The sequence below is a fragment of the Hipposideros armiger genome, unplaced genomic scaffold (genome assembly GCF_001890085.2).
Source record: "Hipposideros armiger isolate ML-2016 unplaced genomic scaffold, ASM189008v1 scaffold_929, whole genome shotgun sequence".
NCBI classification, from domain to species: Eukaryota; Metazoa; Chordata; class Mammalia; order Chiroptera; family Hipposideridae; genus Hipposideros; species Hipposideros armiger.
In genome coordinates, this window is record NW_017732279.1 from 44253 (window position 1) to 59214 (window position 14962).

Sequence of the window (14962 nt, forward strand, 5' to 3'; positions counted from 1 at the left end):
TTATGCTGAGAGTTGGAGTAGCAAATTGTCTTCTTTTTTTTTAATGTTTTCATCTTCTTTATGCTTTGTATTATGTTTAAGTGTATACTGCCCTATTTGTGTAGGGGTTGAATTTCCTACTTCTGTCTGTCTGTTAGTAATCTTGCTGATGATTTTGTATCCTTTTGGTTTTTTTTGTTTCAGGATTACTAGTCTCCTTCAGTATTTCCTGTAATGCAGGTCTTGTGGTGGAAAATTTCCTCAGCTTCTGTATATCTGAAAAGGTCTTTATTCCTCCTTCATATCTAAAGGATAGCATTGTTGGATATATTATTCTTGGCTGGTAATTTTTATCTTTCTATAGTTTGAATGTTTGATTCCACTCCCTCCTAGTTTGTAGATTTTCTGCAAAAAAAGTCTGATGATAATCTAATGGCCGTTCCTTTGTAGGTTATTGTCTTCTTTTCCCTGGTTGCCTTGAGAATTATTTCTTTGTCATTAATTTTCAACAGTTTCAATGTAATGTGCCTTGGAGAAGGACTGTTAGGATTGAAGTAACTTAGTGTTCTATTTGCTTTTTGGATTCAAGGACCCAGGTCTTTCCATAGGTTTGGGAAGTTCTTGTTGACTGTTTGAGTAGACTCTCTATGCCCTTCTCCCTCTCTTCTCTTTCTGGTTACCCATATTTTTATATTGCTGTTTCTTATGGAGTCACATAATTCCTGTAGAGTTCTTTTATTTCATTTAACTCTCAAGTGTCTCTCTTCTCCCATCTATGTCATTTCCAGAGTTCTAACTTTGCTATCACTAAATTTTTCCTCCATCTGGTGTAGGGACACATTAGGAACTTCCCCACATGAGCCCCCAAAACCGAGATTGTAAGGTTGCTGCTTTGAGCCAAAGTTTGGCAGTCAACTAAGGGTTAATTGAATAAGATTGGATGCCTGCCACACTAAAATCAGTGTGTGCTTAGCCAAAGTCCTTAAAACTGTTTTGCTCCTCTTGAGCTAAAAAACAACTCTTAGACTAAACATTTCTTCCTTAGCATTAGGGGCATGCTTGTTATTTTCTACCACCTGTTCCTCTGTTATCTCTAATGAAAGACTGAAGTCAGCGAGGATGCGGGGTCAGATTTCACTGTCTGTCCTCCTCCCCGTTGTCTACATTACATTTCTTTCTCATCCTTGGCGTCTCTGGTCACAAGCGTGACAATCTGGTCAGTTTTATTTCCTAAGCTCACTGTTTTATTCTTCATCTCATTTATTGAGTTCTTCAGCTCCCGAATTTTTATTTGGCTCTTTAGAAAAATTCCAAAATCTTTGGTAAAATATTCATTTTGTTTGTTGATTTTATTTCTGAGTTTATTAAACTGCCTATCTGAGTTTTCTTGCATCTCATTGAGTTTTCTTCAGAACTGCAATCTTAAATTCTGTGCCATTTAAGTCACATATTTCTATGTCTTTTTCATTTTCTGGAGATATTTTACTTTATTTGTGAGTTGCCTTGTTACCTTGGTTATTCATGGCAATGAATGGATTATTTCTTTTCCTGGGCATCTATGGGAGTTGATTCTGCAGCAGGTTGATATGAGGAGATCTTTCTTTTTCTTTCCAGTAGGTAGCACTGAGCGTTTTGTTTTTCTTTCTCCCTCTCTTGTGCTAGAGTTTTTTATTTTCTCGTCCACTGTTCTGGCTTCTCCCATGGTGGGAGATTTCCTGTGGAGGTGGGCGTCTCCTCTGTAACTAGATCTCCTCTGTAACTAGATGGTCTCAGGGCACCACCCCTGTGGGAGGATGTAGCGGTGGATGGGGTTCTCAGCCTCTGAACTCCCAGTGCTGTCCTTCCAGCCACACACAGAGCTGTGCACCTCAGTAGCCCTGGCTGCTCCTGCTGCCATCAGATGGGAAAGGTCAGGGTGGGGTGAGCTAGGACAGGCAGCAGGTATATCTGTGACTTTGTACTCTTCCAAGTAATGGTGGCTGCCTGACTACAGCTGCCTCACTCTTATAGCTCCTCCGTTGTCACTGGAATTAGGCTCACTGTTTGTCTGGTGCTCTGGAACTGTCTTGCCAGTTCTCAGGTCTGTAGATATTCTGTTCTTTAATTCAACACTGCTACCATTTTTTTTTCTTCTTCTGGGGGCTGCTGCTAATACTTGGAGCATATTGGGGATGAGAGTTTTGGGAGGTTGGGGGAAGTAGTCAGGCTCAGTGTCTTTATTTTCTACTGGCGGTGAAGGCCATTAGACCACAGTTGTCACCCTTCTGTAATCTGTCTTTTCCCCAAGGTCTCTGCCCCATTACTGGGTTTGGCTGTATTATATACTGATCCCTCAGGCAGGATTGCTGTGGTCACAAGAAGTGCACCTGCAGTCTCAATCTTCTCCTCTTCTGGGAGTGCAGTGAGCTCAGAGCTGCATCCTGCAGCCTCAGTTTCTGCACTTCTCCCTTTACTCTTCCCCTGTTTGCCCTGATTCACCCACCTTCAGATGCTTCAATGCAGGGGTCTCTCAGATGTGTTTGTGTGTTGCATCAGGAATCCTTTGTTGAATTATAGCTGTTCAATTTGTTTTAACCTCCAAGGGAGGTTTCAAGGAACACCCTTCATGCTGCCATGTTTCTGACATTACTCTCCCAATTGTTATTTTTGTTGTTGTTGTTTTAACAACATAAAATATTAGAAAACTTGGTTACAAAAAAATCAAAGATTGTGGGAAAATTGGAATGATTTACAAAATTGTTTATTATAGGTTCAAACATAATCTAAAATTGAATTTGATGTAGCTTCTTGTTTTACTTCCATAAGTTTATATTCTCTATCATAATAAAATGAAATTGAGAAAATCAGTGATTTTGGAAAATCAAATTTGGTGGAACATTCAAAAGAATAATAAAAGAGTGAATGTAGTGACAAGTTTAATTACAAAAATATTTGTTGAACATTGTCACTTTAAGTAGGTCCAAAATATATTATCTATGAAAATATTTGAGATAAAATATTTCCACATCTAAATATGAAAAAATAATATTCAGACTACCCTGAACATAGCAGAAGTTACTCTGAACAAACCATATTCCTCAGCACTTTTAGACAGAATATTTTCTCAAGTATTATGTTCTACATAGAAAAATCAATTGGAGGTATTAAGAATTTCAAATTTGTTGATGACAAATGTAATTTTAAGGATGATTCTAGGCAATATTATGAAAAATTAAAAGTAAACCAATGTTGAAAAAAATGTGTTTTAGGAATAATAGCAGTGATATGCTATGAGATAAAGATAGCTAAGGAACTACTTAAGTTATGTGAATTTTTAACAAGAATGATTATTGAGCCTATGTTATTTTTAATGCTCAGATAACCATTATAAATGTTTATTTTTTCTTTAAAGTATACAGGTATGTTATTTCTTTTTTTAGAAATAATTTTCTTTTTATAAATATTTTTGTATGGAATTATTTTCTGGGTATACTGGTATAAATAAAACCAATTTTAGTGGATATTTCAAAATTTATATTATTTGCATTATTTTAATACCTTTTTCATTTTCAAAACTATCCCCGTCTGAGCAAAAATTGATTTGGACAAAAGAATTTGGCAGGTGTAACATTATAATCCCCATTTTAGGTAAGAAGAAATGGAGCCTGGGGAGGTTAAGGAAACTTGTCAAAGTCACACAGCTAAAAAGTACCATAGTAATATTTTTAAAAAACTTAAAAAGATGTACTAAAAACTATTACCTAATAGACATCGTTTATGGGCTAGGGAACATATTTGGTGCATGACATGCTTCATTTATTTCTCATGAGAATCCCATGAAGTAGCTTATAATTATTTTTATTTTTGTTTTATAGACAAGGAAATTGAAGTGAGATAATGTACCCAAGATCAACAGCTGGTAAGTGAAAAAATGAGATTTCATGCTTCTGTCTGACTTAATACTCATGTCTCTTACACATTCTTTTCAGCTTTATTGAGATATAATTTAATATAACATTGTGAAAGTTTAAGGTTGTACAATGTGATGATTCAAAAAGTGTATATAGTGAAATGTTTACTACAGTAAGGTTAATTAACATCCTTCATCTCACATAATTACCATTTTGTTGTTTTTGCTCACATCCATTCTTCATGGAAGTTTTAGAAGATTCTTAGAAAACATTAGAGTCCCAGAAAAAGAACAATAGTCAGTACCTTGAAGATAAAGAGACCAAGATTAGCTACTTGCAAAGGATGATCAGTATTGCCAGCATGTAAAGAAAATGGGTGTTATGTAGACAAACCTGAGTTAAAATCCCATATCCACAATATACAAGCTAAGTAGCACTTAAAAAGTCTAAAATAGTGCTTCAACCATTAAAAGTACTCAGTAATTGTTATCTATTATATTGTTTATATTGATAATAAAATAAAGCAGTAGTTCTTTGAGAAATGGCTACATATAAGTCTGTTTGTTGATGTCACAGAACCTGCCTGCATTACTCTATGAATAGAATTTTACTGTTTATATGTTTAAACTTGAAAAATAGCTATTAAAATAAATATGCAGATTTCCTGATGAGTGAATAGGTTGGTGGAGGACAGTGTTTTTAACTGATAGGCTACCAGTTATAATTTTTATCATCTTCCTCTCCTCAAAATTAGGGGGATTCTTCCCATACCCCATTATTCTGTATTAATCAGTGGATGGAACCAGGAAACCATGATGGTATAGTTTATCTCTAAATAGGATCATTTTAAATGTTTTCATTTTTTTATGCCAAAGTTATTTAGCATTGTGCTTGCTGAGAGTGTGTGTGGGGGGGTGAATTTGGTAATGAAATCTTATTAATGTTTCTTGTAATTACAAGGGAATAAATGTATCTTTCAAGGGAATAAATGGTAAATTAAAATTGTGCTTCTCCTATATTTCTCCAAAGGTTTAAAATTTAGTCTTGGAGCAGCATAATATAAAGAGTCTTTGACATGAGAATCTAAAGATCTGCCCTCTTACCAGAAATATGAATTTTAGCAAGTCTCTTATTTTTCTGAGCCTCAGTTACATTATGTGATAATGGGAGTGATGTTTGGGAGTTCAAATACATAATACATAATGGAGGCATAATGGTTCCATTATGTAAATTGGAGAATTTTCTAGGTAGTTACACCATATCACAAACCTTATACAACTTCAGATATTATATGAGACACAAATACTAAATGTTTTATATTTATAATATGTATGGACACTATTATATGCAGAGTCATTACCAAGATTAAATAGCTTATTCTGGTTAAGTAGCTAGTAATGAACCTTTATTCATTTAGTTCAGGAACTCATGCATGTTGAATCCTGGCTACGGATCACACAGTATGTTACAATGGTAAATAAAACAAAAAATTTCCCTGCTTCATGGAGTTTGTCATCTACTAGAAGAGTTGTATATAAACACACACATGATTATGTAATTAAACATTGTGAAGACTTCTATGACGTAAATTAACTGGATTCTATGAGAGAGAATAACAGCTGGGGAGTGAGAACTAACTTGATTTGGAGAGTTGTGGGTGTAATATTTGAACTGAACCTTAGCAGATGAGTTGGTTTTAGTCAAGTGAAGACTGTTAACTGATGGATGGAGGGAAGTGAAGGCGCTCTCTAGATAGAAGAAATAACATATGCAAAGCCTGAGGCAGGCAAGAGGTTGATGTTTTCTAGGAACTAAAATTGGTTCAGCGAGGCTGCTATACAGAAACATAAGTTTGAAGTTCTTGACAAAGTCCAAATCATGCAGAACCTTGGGGACCATGTTGAAGAGATTGGATTTTATTCTGAGTGAAATGGAAAGCCACTGAATGGGTTAGTGAAGGGAAGAATAAAGGTTTCATATTGGACTGTTGGTTTGCAATGACCCTGAGGTATGTAAATCACTAAGTCAAGCACAGTAAGCCCTCCACCTAACTTCTTCAGTGGTTTCTGCCACTTTAAGGGAAACAAGGTATAATGCAAGCAATTTTACCATAGACTAATTGATGAAAACAAGAGTTAAGTTTCTTAGGCATCTCATCAATATTATAACGAAACAACACTGAATGAAATGACAGTATTCGAGGACCTGCTATAGTTAATTGGATATGAGTCTGTTGTTCTGGGGGTTAGGACTGGCAAATTCAATTTGGGCTTCATTAGCACAGATAGTATTTAAAATCATGGGAATGGATGAAAACCTTAGGGAGAGAGTCTAAAGAAAGAAATACTAAGCCTGAACCCAAGGAACTCTAACACTGAGAGGTTGAAAAGAAGAGTAGCTAGCAAAGGAGATTGAGAGAATTTCCAAACAAGTCAGAGGAAATGTGATGTCCAGGAGTCAATGAAGCAGTGTTTTGAGAAATAGTGCCCAACTGGGTCAAATGCTTAAAAATCCATTATAGAGGTCAGTGCTAACTTTAGCAAGAGTGAGCCAGGTAGAATGCTGCAGACAGACGACAGATACAAGTGAGTTGAAATGTAAACAAAAAGTGCCAAGGTAAAGCTAGGGCAAGAAGAAAATTCTGTAACCATTTTTGATACAAACAGAAAAAGAAATACAGAGTTGTAACTGTTGGAAGATAAGATGCTTTCCTATTTTTGTTATTTTTTAAGATCAGAAATAGAATATACTTATATGTTAATAAGAATAATGCAAATAAGAAGAAGTTTAAGATGAGGGAGAGAGAAAGAATATCCAAAGAAGTAAATTCCTTGGAAAGGCAAGAGGGCCTGGGATTCAGAATAGGAACAGAAGTACTCTGCTAGGAGAAGAGGTTAGTGTTCATAAAAATGATGATACAAATTTACTCAGTTGTATTCATCTCTTCATTGATGCTCAGCTTCAAGGATACAGCCTAGAGGCAGATAACTGGGTTTATCTAGCTTTGAGTTTTGCCAGAGCCATACAAGAGAGTGAGAGGGACCTACAATGGCAGCTTACAAGGGGGTGATTATATTGCTTGAGTTTGGGATTTTTGATATTAAATTGATGTAGACTTTGGATTTGTAGAAGTAAGCTGTGCGTGACCTAACTACTAGTGAGATATGCCCTGTGATGCATATTCAATTTGAAGGCTAATGCCTGTTTTTTGTTGCTACTTCAGGAATATTTCTAAATATGGACATTTCAGTAGCTAAATGTAGTGCCAGTTTTCCTCATTGGCATTCTTCTTTTCAGTAAAGCAAGTAATCTAGGTTGTAAGAATAAATGTTTTTATGAATCTCTATAAAAGTTATTTTCATATTTAATTCTAAAATTGGGTCTTATAAACATCTTTTAAAAATGTTGTTCTGAGTTGGTCTTCATGCAAAGGTTTAGCTCACTACTGATACAGAGGGCATGTTGAAAACAGCCACAGGCTTAGGGCATAAGTGATCAATGGCTTTGGGGCAGTTGCCTTCACTTGTAACACATTTCTAAAAGTAAAGGCTAAACCAGTAAGGTTTGCTGCTTCCAGAAACTTCTTGTCATTTGATATCATGGATGTTTGCTTGGCCTACTGGGTGGAAGATGTTCCAATTTGGCTTTAAGAAATTTAAAAATATTCATCTATATATGAATATAACTTAGATTAAAGCACACATGTAAAAGAACTATTTTTAAAACATTTTTGATAATATTTCCCTGTTAATGATTTACTCTCTTTTAAGATGTACATTCAATATATTTTAGATGAATTATATAATTACCCTCCCACACACAAACGTTCTTCTTGCAGATTCCCTCCCTTCTGTCTGTGAAAATCCACCCAGCAAATAACCCTTTCCCATCTAAGCCCTGACTAGAACCTCCATCCCAGCCACCAGTACCTTCTTGTCCTTGAGGTGACAGAATGTAGTTGCCTCACTGAGGTTGCATTCATAACAGAGCAGACCTCCTCATGTAGCTAGCATTCCAAATGTCTATTATTTAATGGGATGATTTGGCATTTTAATTCCCTCCCATTATAATAAAAATTTTAAACAGGTAATTTTCTTTGGTTGCTCTAAGTGAGATTAAAATAATTCTTTTTCTATAAATAATCAAACATTCATTAAGAAATAAGCATGTTATCATTAGAAATATGCAGGCAATTTAATATTTATTTGCACACATACATATATTTTCATTTTATCTTATTCCATTCTCCCCCCCCCCTGCTGATAGCCTAGTACATTTCTGGGAAATGTATAACAGCTATGCACAAATTCTAGGAGAGTTATTTGATAAATCCTGAATAAATGATTCTTTGAGGAACACTGTATGTCATACCCTTAAGTTATCTCATAATTCTAACAGTATTTCTTGAGAAATGGGTGTATTATCATCATAACTTATCCCTACAGTATACGTCACAGCATGAAGATAGGAAGAGTATAGGGGCTTAAGTCAGCAGCCTAAAGTGCCAGAGAGAGTAAGCAGTAAAGGCAGGATTTAAGCCCAGGACTCTGCATTTTAATTTCTGTATTTTTTCTATTATCGATAAAGCCTTTCCAAACGCTATACTATAAAGACTAGGGCAAATCATGTGACTGGATTCAGGTGGAAATAGAAAGATAAGAGGAGAGAGGTGTGGCTCCTGGCATGTGCTTTCTGTTGAAAATTACTTTGGTAGGAACCAGTCCTTCATACCAAATACAAGCCCAATGTTTCAGCCAAATCTGCCATACCTCTTGGCATAGCCTTGCTTTTCCTGTCACTCATTTTATAGGATCTTAAGAGATTTTAATGACATAGTGTGCTTAATAACATATCATGAAGCAAGCATGCTATGATGAAAAGAAATTAGAATGTAGCAGTTTAGCCCTAAATTAATAACCAGCAATTATAAATGTTAATACCATTTACAAGATTGTGTTTTCGCCAAAGGAAAACTATTTGTGTTTGTCCTATAAACATGTGTGATGTACATAGTTAGTAAAACTGATAGTATTAATAAAATCTTAATAGACTTCATGATTAGAATAAAATGATATTTTGATCCAAATCCCTAATTAGAACAGTACATTTACCAAATGTTCTCATGGGAAATAGAGCCAGAATTCATCATTTAAAGTAATACTTAATTAATTCTTCTTTGTAACAGATGTCAGCCTTATTTTCAAATCTTTTGTAGACAATGACTCGCTGTATGAATCTTTTAATTGTCTATCTTGGGTTATTTATTTTTTAGCGCTATAATAGATGGTTAAAGAAAGGAGATAAAGATAACCAACCAGCTTAACTTTGCTTTGAGTCTGTTTAGCTACTAGAGTAAAGGTATGGAAGTTGAATACAGCAAACATATTCATGATTCCATCAGAATCAATTGAAAGTAAAGTGCTGTAGTAAATCTGCTAATCACAGTATAGTGAAGAAACATTGGCTGGAAGTTAGGAGGCCAGCTACCATGATTCTGCCATATATCATTGCATGATCTCAAGCGATTCATCCCATCTCTTTCGACTTCAGAGGTGGCACCTGTGTGATGAGGCCACTGGATGATGTGACTTTTAAGGTTTCTTCCAGGGCAAAGATTTATTACTTTTCAAAAACTATTCTGTGTATATAATTCACATTTCACTTTAATTTACTCTGTAGATATGTATACAGGTATGTGTGTGAGAATACCTGTGTGTGTATATGTACATACGCATATCTTTATCTCTATTTAACTTAGTGTTTCAATTCCACTCCATAGTATCGTTTGATGAAGGAGAGCAAGATAATGACAACTGATAAAGTTACATATGCTTTTAGACATATATTATCTGTTACAGGTAAAAAGGGAACCACTTATTCAGTGGCAAGTTTCAGCATATACCTCTGGGAAGCATAATATTACATTTTGAATGCTGTTTCGTTGATTAGTCAGGAAAAATAATTATGACAGGAATTTAGGGTAAGTAGCTTTAATTCCTATTAAAACTTCCTTATGAGTGTAATGCGTATTTGTATTCCAGTAACTACTTACCAATGATGACACAAGTATAATCTGAAGAATAGAATAAATATGGAATAGAATTGTGTCATAAATAGTGTCAGTACTTGCTATAATAATTAAAGGCATCAACCTGTAAATAGGAACTTAGGTATCACTATTGAAGGTTTGAACTATGTGATCTATTAATATATTTGGATGAAGACTGCAAAAATTTAACCTGTTGGCTTTACATTATCTCTGTAATGTTTATCAAAATTCATGAATTTGGTAGCCTTTATGATGCCCAAATGGCTGAGAATGGCTAAGAATTGTTAGCATTTATTAAGAATGCACTCTCTGCCAGACAATGTTTTATCTCATTTTATCATATTCCCTCTTTTATCTCATTTCACTTTCAATACAACCTTGTGACGTGGGTCCTTTTATTAACTTTATTTTGCAGATGAGAAAACTGAGGTTTGTAGATAATAAGTTGGCAAGAGCCAGCTTAACAGCTGTGGACCCTGGATATGCAGGCCAGTAACCCCCAGAACAGTCCCTGAGCAGGATTGATCAGCACAAGGAAATGAGAAATGAAAGAATGGCATAGACACTAAAGTTGGGATTAGGAGGGTCACTGTCTGTGGATGGCAGACAGGACAAATTTTATTAAAAGACATTGTGCTTATATAGAGAGTAAGTTCCTCTTTTACCAGGAATAAATCTTATCTAAGCATAGGGGTTTTGTTAGGGGGGTTTTGGGGAAGGAGGAACCAATGTTCCTGATTTAGGAGTTTGAAGGCGACATAATGTCTTGGCAACAGGTTACATGATCACACAGCATAAACTAATAATATATTTTAAGCAAAGTGAAACTTAAGGCAAATAGCAACTGTCAGCAAGTCCAATGATGGAAAAGTCTCAAAAGTTCCTAAATCCATAGACAGTGACATCGGAGGGACTGGTGGTTGTGGTTTAGGAGCTTCTGCTTTTCCAAGGCACAGGAGATGAACTGGGCATTGTTGAGTTACTGATTTCAGCAGTCCCCTTTTTTGCTGTTCAGCCTACAAGCAGCTTTCCAGTCTTTCTCAGCACACAGGACTTGGGGGTCTTTAGCCACCTGTCATTCTCCACCTGCAGTCAACCTAGGGCCTCAATACTCTGAGACGGCTCCCAGCAATAAGTAACTTGGCCAAGATCACTCAACCAAGGTGGAGGTGACCCAGGATTCAAATTCAGGCAGTTTGACTCCAGAGCTTTATCTGTACACAGAGACAACAAAACCAACCAACTAACTAATGATAATGTAGACCACTCCTAAATATGCTTATCTTTAGCCTAATGTATCTGAGCTCTAGACAGGTACGTCTACCTGCGTAATAGACTGACCCACTAGAAAGTCTCAGATTTCCCTCCAATCCACAGAGTTACCGAACTCTCACCCTGTGCACTGAGCTTCTCCTCGCCAGTGATTTTCCTGTGTAGGCAGTAGCTCCACCATTTATTGTTGGCTCAAGGTGGCAATCAACACTGTCTTCTCTCGCTCTTCACTTGCTACATCCACTTACCCATTAGGTCAATTCAGTTCTGTTACGCAAATATGTAAATACCTTTTAGATTCAGTTGCTCCTCTCAATTGCCATGGCCTTCACCTTGGTCCAAGAGACCGCTGTTTCCCATGTGGACAACGGTAAAATTTTCCCATACTGGCTGCTCTTCTTCCAGTTTTGCTCCTTTACAATCCATTCTCTATACTTTAACTAGACGAGTGTTTTAAAATCACACATTGGATCATATAATATAGCTGCTTAAACCTGATATCTTTTGGCTAAAGCCCAACTTCCTTAGCATGCTTACCAGTTCTGCTCTCTGCTTACCCACCTGCTCCCCAAACCCAAACTAGTGTATGCCATTATCTCTTCCCATCTACGTCACAACCATAGTGCTTTGCTTTCAGTTTCTTGATTTCACTTTTACTGCTTTAAGAGCTTCACATAGTCAGGTAAAAGTCATTTATCAATCACCTCCTAAATGACAGCCACTGTTCTGAGCACTTGAGTATGGCGGTAAGCAGGACTGACAAAGACCCCGCTCTCATGGCACTTTTTAAAAAATGGTTTAGAGGGACAGGCCATAAACAAAGAAAATAATATATTTCTGATGGGAGTTCTATGAAGAAAACAGGGCAATGGGACAGAGGGTGAGTGGATCTCTGGGGTGGAGTGTAGGCTGTACATGTGTTTATATGGTCTTGCCTCACCATCCCACCCACTGTCCACCCTATACCTGGCTAACTCCTCCTTACATTCCAGGCCTCAGCTTAATTATCACTGAACTGGAAGGCTTTGTTGACCTCGCCCCTGTCCAGACTAGACTAGGTGCCTCTCTGTTCTCATGCCCAACAGTTCTCTGTGGTTTCTCTTTTTTAACATACATCACACTTTAAATTACTTATTTGAAGTCTTTTAGTAATTATTGTATTAAATGTAATTATTAAATAATTATGATTTTAAATAATTAAATATTTTAAATAATTATACTTATATAGTGATAATCAGTTATATATTATAACTACTTAAGTAATGACTTAAAATACTAATTACTTTAAATAACTATTTTAAATGTTTTTTATACTCTAAATTTCACAACAAAGAACCACTTACATTCATATTTGTGTTTGGGAAATCGTGCAAATAAATAAGATGATATCAGTTAAAAGGGCTAACACCAATATTGAATTTATTATAATTTTAGCAAAGAAAAAGTACAGTTTTAAAAAAAATCTACAATTGGAAGATCTCCCCTCTCTGAAGGTTTAGGGATGTCTCCTCTAAGGAAATGATAACTAGGCTGAGGCCTGGATGGTAGGAGTTAGCCAAGTGAAGATTTGGCTTGGTTAGATGAGAAAATATCTCAGGGAAGTATGGTGAGAATGATAGGGATCAAAGTAGGGGTGCTACTTTAACCTGGGAGTCAGAGGAGTTTCCCAGGGGAGGTATAATCTGAGTTGGGACCTGACTGGCAAGAAGGATGCAGCCCTATGAATGCCAGGACAGCCGACTTTCAGAAGGAGATAAGGGTTCAGAAGTCCGAAGACAGGAATGAGCTTGATATAGTCTAGGAAAGTTAAGAGGACAAGCCTGGCTGAGGCATGGTGATCAAAAGGGATTATGGAAAGAGGTAAGATCTGAAAAGTAGGCTGTGCAGATCACAGAGGGCCTGGTTGGTCATTGCAAGGAATTTGGACTTCATTCTAGGAGCATTTAAAAACCTGGAAGCTTCAAGGAAGCAGAAAGGCATGCCTGATTTATATTTTAAGATTACGCTGTGGTATAGACAAAGGATTTTAGGAGTCAGGAGAGTAAACAATGAGACCAATTAAATGCTCATAAATTAAATGATCACCTCTTTAATATGAATGAAGGTTCAGAAAGAATTGTACATTTTATCATAGAGATTAACTTCTTTGGAAAGAAAAGAAGTGAGATGTAGTAAAAATATTGAGGAGTCAGGCAGATTTGGGTTTAAACCATAGCCTAGCTCTGGGATTTTGAAGAATGAACTTATGTGAGAATAAGGATCCATTCTTCACAGGGTTATTGAGAGGACAATGAAGTAATGTTTTGATCCTATCATAATACTGGCACATGAAGAAGCCCAATAAACATGCTTCCCTTCTCTTCCCTTAAGACAAATGCTCCGAGGGAAGAATAGCACATAAAAGCACCAGCAACTATTGACTTAGCAGCAATGAGTGTTTCATGAGAGCCTACTATCTGTGAGGCACGGCGGTAGGTGCTGAGGGCACAGCAGGAAATGAGACAGACCAAGTTCTCTTTCTCAGGCGTCTTATGGAACAGGCGGAAAGATAGACATTAAACAAATAATTACACAATTAGTTGTACGATCACAATCACGATGGATCCTGCAAAGGACAAAGTTCTTTAAAGTGTGTAACAGGGAGAGCCCATCTATCTGCAGTTCTCAGGAAGGCTCCCAGAATGGGACTGAGTTACAGACCTGAAGTGTGAGTGTTGCTAGGTGATCATTTACTTGATCTTCTATTTCCAAAGTGACAGCTGGCCAAAAATAAGTTTTGATGACAATGGGAAAGAGAGACCAAGAAATGGAACCGAGCCTGAGGTGAGAAGTCCAATGCCAGGAATCCAGAGCAATAAGGTGTGGAGGTATGTAATCCATGATGGGGAAGAGGAAGTATGCCAAGTTCAGTGCTCAGCACAGATCATGGACAATGTATGTATCACAGAGGGCAGAGGGAGGAATCATGCTCGTAACTACACATTTTTCCTTTCCAGCTTCTAAGATGGTGTGAGCATAAGTGGGGAGGCAGAATTAGACTTAGGGAAACTGGGTTAGTAGATAGTTTAGCAGCTTGGGAAGCTTTTTTTTTTTTTTTTTAGCTGAGCTATCCTGCCACCTGTTGGCAGCTCAGCTCGGGCCGGGAATCGAACTGGCGACCCTATTGCTCAGAGCTCGCACTCTTGAGCGAGCTCTTAACCTACTGAGCCACTTGGCCAGCCTTGGGCAGCTTTTTCAGTCAAGGTAAACTGAACAGTTTCAGGCACAGATAATTAAATGATAATTTCTCCTTGCTGGTATTCACGAAACATCAAAGATCTGTTAAGAGCTCATCTACAAATCTACCACTGCCCTAATTATAGTTTGAACATAAAAATATAAATCATGATCCCAAACCTAAATCAATTCAAGAATAAAAAGTACTTTAAAAGATATGAAAGTATTTTTTGACCTATTTGTACACAATTACCTCACAAATAATTTACTTGGAAAAACGTTACATCAATTCAGGGAATATAAAAAAATTCAGAATGTAAGGAGGCCATATCCATACCTCAATTCTGTTTTGTCCAAACTTTCAGATTGAAATGCAAGTAGAAAGTTCTGAAAATACTGCCTTTGATGGTGTATGTTTTTCATTTAGAAAAATAATATTAAAGGGAAACTGTGAAGTCCATAGTCTCATTTGGCAAATTATTGTGATCACATTAAGAAACGAAACAACAAGAACAACAAACAAGCAAAGGCTGAAATCCCTGCTCAGAGAAAAAGA